Source organism: Triticum urartu, chromosome 3, assembly GCF_003073215.2.
Source record: "Triticum urartu cultivar G1812 chromosome 3, Tu2.1, whole genome shotgun sequence".
NCBI lineage: Eukaryota > Viridiplantae > Streptophyta > Magnoliopsida > Poales > Poaceae > Triticum > Triticum urartu.
Window position 1 is genome coordinate 568,475,068 of NC_053024.1, and position 7,351 is coordinate 568,482,418.

Genomic DNA, 7,351 nt, shown 5'->3' on the forward strand with positions numbered 1-7,351 from the left:
GGCATCCCCTCTTTTGTCTTCGTTCATCGGTAACTTTACTTGGAGTTAAATTTTTATTCACCACATGATATGTGTTTTGCTTGGAGCGTCTTGTATGATTTGAGTCTTTGCTTTTTAGTTTACCACAATCATCCTTGCTGTACACACCTTTTGAGAGAGACTCACATGATTTGAAATTTATTAGAATACTCTATGTTCTTCACTTATATCTTTTGAGCTATATAGTTTTTGCTCTAGTTCTTCACTTATATCTTTTAGAGCACGGTGGTGGTTTTATTTTATAGAAATAATTGATCTCTCATGCTTCACTTATATTATTTTGAGAGTCCTTTAGAACAACATGGAAATTTGCTTTTAGGAATAATATAAAAACTTTCATACAAGTGCATTGAATACTATGAGAAGTTTGATACTTGATAATTGTTTTGAGATATGGAGATGGTGATATTAGAGTCATGATAGTTGAGTAGTTGTGAATTTGATAAATAATTTTGTTGAAGTTTGTGATTCCTGTAGCATGCACGTATGGTGAATCGTTATGTGATGAAGTCGGAGCATGATTTATTTATTGATTCTCTTCCTTATGAGTGGTGGTTGGGGATGAGCGATGGTCTTTTCCTACCAATCTATCCCCATAGGATCATGCGCGTAATACTTTGTTTCGATAACTAATAGATTTTTGCAATAAGTATGTGAGTTCTTTATGACTAATGTTGAGTCCATGGATTATACGCACTCTCACCCTTCCACCATTGCTAGCCTCTCTAATACCGCGCACTTTTGGCCGGTATCATAAACCCACCATATACCTTCCTCAAAACAGCCACCATACCTACCTATTATGGCATTTCCATAGCCATTCCGAGATATATTACCATGCAACTTTCCACCGTTCCGTTATTATGACACGCTTCATCATTGTCATGTTGCTTGCATGATCATGTAGTTGACATCGTATTTGTGGCAAAGCCACTGTTCATAATTCTTCATACATGTAACTCATGCATCATTGCACATCCCGGTACACCGCCGGAGGCATTCACATAGATTCATATTTTGTTCTAAGTATTGAGTTGTAATTCTTGAGTTGTAAGTAAATAAAGTGTGATGATCATCATTATTAGAGCATTGTCCCAAGTGAGGAAAGGATGATGGAGACTACGATTCCCCCACAAGTCGGGATGAGACTCCGGACAAAAAAAAAGAGAAAAGCGGCCAAAAAAAAGAGAAGGCCCAAATAAAAATGAGAGAAAAAGAGAGAAGGGACAATGCTACTATCCTTTTTACACACTTGTGCTTCAAAATAGCACCATGATTTTCATGATAGAGAGTCTCCTATGATATCACTTTCATATACTAGTGGGAATTTTTCATTATAGAACTTGGCTTGTATATTCCAATGATGGTCTTCCTCAAAATGCCCTAGGTCTTCATGAGCAAGCGAGTTGGATGCACACCCACTTAGTTTCTTTTGTTGAGCTTTCATACACTTATAGCTCTAGTGCATCCGTTGCATGGCAATCCCTACTCACTCACATCGATATCTATTGATGGGCATCTCCATAGCCCGTTGATACGCCCAGTTGATGTGAGACTATCTTCTCCTTTTTTGTCTTCTCCACAACCACCATTATATTCCACATATAGTGCTATATCCATGGCTCACGCTCATATATTGCGTGAAGATTGAAAAAGTTTGAGAACATCAAAAGTATGAAATAATTGCTTGGCATGTCATCGGGGTTGTGCATGATTTAAATATTTTGTGTGGTGAAGATGGAGCATAGCCAGACTATATGATTTTGTAGGGATAACTTTCTTTGGCCATGTTATTTTGAGAAGACATAATTACTTAGTTAGTATGCTTGAAGTATTATTATTTCTATGTCAATATTAAACTTTTATCTTGAATCTTTCGGATCTGAACATTCATGCCACAATAAATAAAAATTACATTGAGAAATATGTTAGAAAGCATTCCACATCAAAAATTCTTCTTTTATCATTTACCTACTTGAGGACGAGCATCAATTAAGCTTGGGGATGCTTGATACGTCTCCAATGTATCTATAATGTTTGATTGCTCCATGCTATTATATTATCTATTTTGGATGTCAATGGGCTTTATTTTACACTTTTATATCATTTTTGGGACAAACCTACTAACCGGAGGCCCGGCCCAAATTGCTGTTTTTTTGCCTATTTTAGGGTTTCGCTGAAAGGAATATCAAACGGAGTCCAAACGGAATGAAACCTTCGGGAACGTGATTTTCTCAACGAACGTGATGCAGGAGACTTGGAGTGGGCGTCAAGAAACAATCGAGGAAGCCACGAGGCAGGGGCGCGCCTACCCCTCCTAGGCACGCCCTCCACCCTCATGGGCCCCTCATTGCTCCACCGACGTACTTTTTCCTCCTATATATATCCACGTACCCCCCAAACATCCAGGAGCACCATGAAAACATAATTCCACCGCCGCAACCTTCTGTACCTGAGAGATCCCATCTTGGGGCCTTTTCCGGAGCTCCGCCGGAGGGAGCATTGATCACGGAGGGCCTCTACATCAACTCCATGGCCTCTCCGGTGATGTGTGTGTAGTTTACTTCAGACCTACGGGTCCATAGTTATTAGCTAGATGGCTTCTTCTCTCTCTTTAGATCTCAATACAAAGTTCTCCTAGATCTTCTTGGAGATCTATTCGATGTAATCTTCTTTTGCGGTGTGTTTGTCGAGATCCGATGAATTATGGGTTTATGATCAAGTTTATCTATGAATAATATTTGAATCTCCTCTGAATTCTTTTATGTATGATTGGTTTATCTTTGCAAGTCTCTTCGAATTATCAGTTTGGTTTGGCCTACTAGATTGATCTTTCTTGCAATGGGAGAAGTGCTTAGCTTTGGGTTCAATCTTGTGGTGTCCTTTACCAGTGACAGCAGGGGCAGCAAGGCACGTATTGTATTGTTGCCATCGAGGATAAAAAGATGGGGTTTATATCATATTGCCTGAGTTTATCCCTCTACATCATGTCATCTTGCCTAATGCGTTACTCTATTCTTATGAACTTAATACTCTAGATGCATGTTGGATAGCGGTCGATGTCTAGAGTAATAGTAGTAGATGCAGAATCGTTTCGGTCTACTTGTCACGGACGTGATGCCTATATACATGATCATACCTAGATATTCTCATAACTATGCTCAATTCTATCAATTGCTCGACAGTAATTCGTTTACCCACCATAATACTTATGCTCTTGAGAGAAGCCACTAGTGAAACCTATGGCCCCCGGGTCTATGTTCCATCATATTAAATCTTCCAACATTAGCTATTTCTATTGCCATTTATTTTACTTTGCATCTTTATTTCTCTTTATCATAAAAATACCAAAAATATTATCTTATCATATCTATCAGATCTCACTCTCGTAAGTGACCGTGAAGGGATTGACAACCCCTTTATCACGTTGGTTGCGAGGTTCTTATTCGTTTGTGTAGGTGCGTGGGACTTAAGCGTGATCTCCTACTTGATTGATACCTTAGTTCTCAAAAACTAAGGGAAATACTTACGCTACTTTACTGCATCACCCTTTCCTCTTCAAGGGAAAACCAACGCAGTGCTCAAGAGGTAGCACTCTCCGATATATATAATCCTAAGAGTCAAAACATTTTGCTCTAGACTCAACAAAGTCAGCGATAAGGGGCTCCTAAGTCAGGGATGGCTCTGATTACCAACTTGCAAGACCCACAATGCGGCTATATCTCCCATGTGTCGGGGCACGACTTAGAGGCATAGCCGCATGGTAGTTTTGTCGCAAGAGGGGTAATCTTCACACAATCCCATGTACTGAATAAGAAAGGGATAAAGAGTTGGCTTACAATCGTCACTTCACACAAATAACAAGTTAAACATACATCATCCAGAGTACAATCAAGGTCTGACTACGGAACCAAAATAAAAGAAGAAAACCCCAAATGCTAGATCCCCGATCGTCCCAACTCGGCTCCACTACTGATCACCAGGAAACGAGACAAAACAACGACCAAGATCTTCATCAAGCTCCCACTTGAGCTGGGTTGCGTCACCTGCACTGGTATCATCGGCACCTGCAACTGTTTGGAAGTATCTGTGAGTCACGAAGACTCAGCAATCTCACACCCGCGAGATCAAGACTATTTAAGCTTATGGGTAGGGTAAGGTAATGAGGTGGAGCTGCAGCAAGCACTAAGCATATATGGTGGCTACCATACGCAGATAAGAGCGAGAAGAGAAGCAACACAACGGTCGAGAAGCTAGAAATGATCAAGAAGTGATCCTGAAACTACTTATGCACAACCATAACACAAGAACCGTGTTCACTTCCCGGACTCCGTCGAAAAGAGACCATCACGGCTACCCACGCGGTTGATACATTTTAATGAAGTCAAGTGTCAAGTTCTCTACGACCGGATATTAACAAATTCCCATCTGCCACATAACCGCGGGCACGTCTCTCGGATGTCTATACCCTGCAGGGGTGTCCCAACTTAGCCTATCACAAGCTCTCATGGTCAACGAAAGGATGTTCCTTCTCCCGAGAAGACCCAATCAGTCTCGGAATCCCGGTTACAAGACATTTCGACAATGGTAAAACAAGACCAGCAAAGTCGCCCGATGTACCGACAATCCCGATGGGAGCTTCAGATATCTTGTTCTCAGGGCAACACCGGGTGAGACATCCTACGAGTAAAACCAGCCCTCAAGTTTCCTTGAGGTGTCCCCGCAGTCTACTCAGTTCGGACCAACACTTAGAGAAGCACTGGCCCGGGGGGGTTAAAATAAAGATGACCCTCGGGCTCGCGAAAACCCAAGGGAAATTTATAGGTTGTTAGGAAAAAGTAAAACCAAGGTTGGGCCTTGCTGGAGGAGTTTTATTCAAAGCGAACTGTCAAGGGGTTCCCATAACACCCAACCGCGTTAGGAACGCAAAATCGAGGAACATAACACCGGTATGACGGAAACTAGGGCAGCAAGAGTGGAACAAAACACCAGGCATAAGGCCGATCCTTCCACCCTTGACCAAGTATATAGATGCATTAATTAAATAAGAGATATTGTGATATCCCAACATATCCATGTTCCAACATGGAACAAACTTCAGCTTCACCTACAACTAACAATGCTATATGAGGGGCTGAGAAAAAGCGGTAACTTAGCCAAACAACGGTTTGCTAGGGAGGAGGGTTAGAGGCTTGACATGGCAATATGGGAGGCATGATATAACAGGTGGTAGGTAGCGCGACATAGCGATAGAGCGAATAACTAGCAAGCAAAGATAGAAGTGATATCGAGGGTATGGTCATCTTGCCTAAGATCCCGCAAGGAAGAATAACGAGTCCAATAAGTAGACGATCCTACGTAGTCGAACGAATCCTCACAACTTCGGAACGAAACCGAAGCTAACGAGAGAAGCAACCCGGAAAGAAGCAAGCAACATAGTAAACAACCATCACATAAACATGGCATGATGCGCAATCAAGTATGATGCATGTCCATTTTAATGAGGCATGGCATGGCAAAGTGCACAAACAATACTACAAGTTAAGTGGGGCTCAATATGCAACGAGTTGCATATTGACGAAACACCACATTCAATCATTTAGTTCACTCTTGTTTATGTACTCAACAATATTAAGTGTTGTTAACCATGGCAAGAGGTGAAGGATAATAAAACTACCTATCTAGGCAAGTTTAAATGAGGCCGAAACAACAAGCAACAATTCCGGAAAATCCCCACATGCATATTAGGAATTTGGTACTGTTCTTTCCTAAACCATATTTTAGAGTTGTTAAACATGCAAAGTAAAGCCACCATGTTAAGCTAGGAATTTTTCTACCCCATTTACATATAAAGTTTATTAAATTTGGAGCTACGGTTATTTAGTTATGAAATAAAACATTTTAACATGGCATTATGCAAAATAAACGCAAACATCATTTCAAACATTTTAAACATGGTTGAAAATGACATATTATGAAACTAGATGAATTTCTAAGCATTTTACATATATGAGGTTTTTACAAAAGATGCATAGTTTGTGAGGTATTATATGTATGAGCACTAGGTTTTTTTTGAAAAACTATAGTTCTCTGATTAATTAGAGAAAATCGTTCGCAAAAAAATAGTGACTCGGGCCGAATCTGGCCGGCCCAAAAGTGCACAGGGGCGGGGGCTGCTCACCAGGCCTCGTGGGCCGGTTCGATGGAGCAGTGGACCGGCTGGTGCGCTGGGCCTTAGCGCCGAATGCGTGCATAGCTGGGCCTCGCTGGAAGAGGCAGGACGCTGTTAACATGGCTGGGACTAGCGCGCGTCCTCTGCTCGATAGGAAGCAGAGCCGCGGCAGCGTGGGCAACTCCACAGGACGACGGAGCGACGGGAACGGGAGGAGTTCGCCGGATCTGGCACAGGGCTGCCCGGATCCCGACGGAGATGAAGCAGATCGGGTGGTGGCGCAACAAACATGGCCGGCGGTGAGCTTCTTTCCATGGGGGAAAAGAGAGAGACCACGGGTGAGGGACACAAAGAGCAAAACGGGGGAGAAAGAGAAGGGAGGCGAGGTCGGCCTGTTCCGGTGGTGCTCCAACGGGATCCGGTCGCCGGAGGAGGGCAGCGGCAAGGCGGCGGGGTCGAGCAGGAGGAGGCGCTCGGGAAGGTTGGTGCGGGCGAACTTGGTGCGGGGAGCAACGGTGTATGGGCGGCGGCCCGGTCCAGGCCCAGGCGGGCTCGTGATGGGCTTCGCAGGGCCACGCGACTGGAGGTGGAGACATGGGCGACAAGTGGCGGGGTGGAGTGGGCAGGAGCGGATTTTCAGGAAGGGGTAGGGTTTCCAAATCTGGAGGCCTAGGCCGTCTTTTTAAAGCATGGAGGGGTAGGTTTTTCATGTCTGAGGGGGCATCATAGCCATCCGATCGCTATCCGACGGTCAGAAAAAATGGTTTAGGGGAGTCCAATGAAGAAACCACATATATTTGGAGGATGATAGGTGTTGATCCGGACCCATCGATAACGACTGTCCGGGCCGGGTTCGGGGAGTTTCGGAGACGCACGAGGGGTCTGAGAGAGGTCGACAAAGACAAAGAGGCCTGACGAAAGGTCAACGAAGACAAAGGGAGAAGCGGCAACCATGAACAACTACGAGTTTTATGGAAACATGCAGATGCAATGCACATGATGACATGGCAAGATGCAACACGCAAGCAAATGACATGGCAAAGGCAGCGAATAACTGGAAGACACCTGGCGCAACGGTCTCGGGGTGTCACAGCCTTTGATCTCCATCTCCAAAGAACCGTCATGATCTCCATCATCACC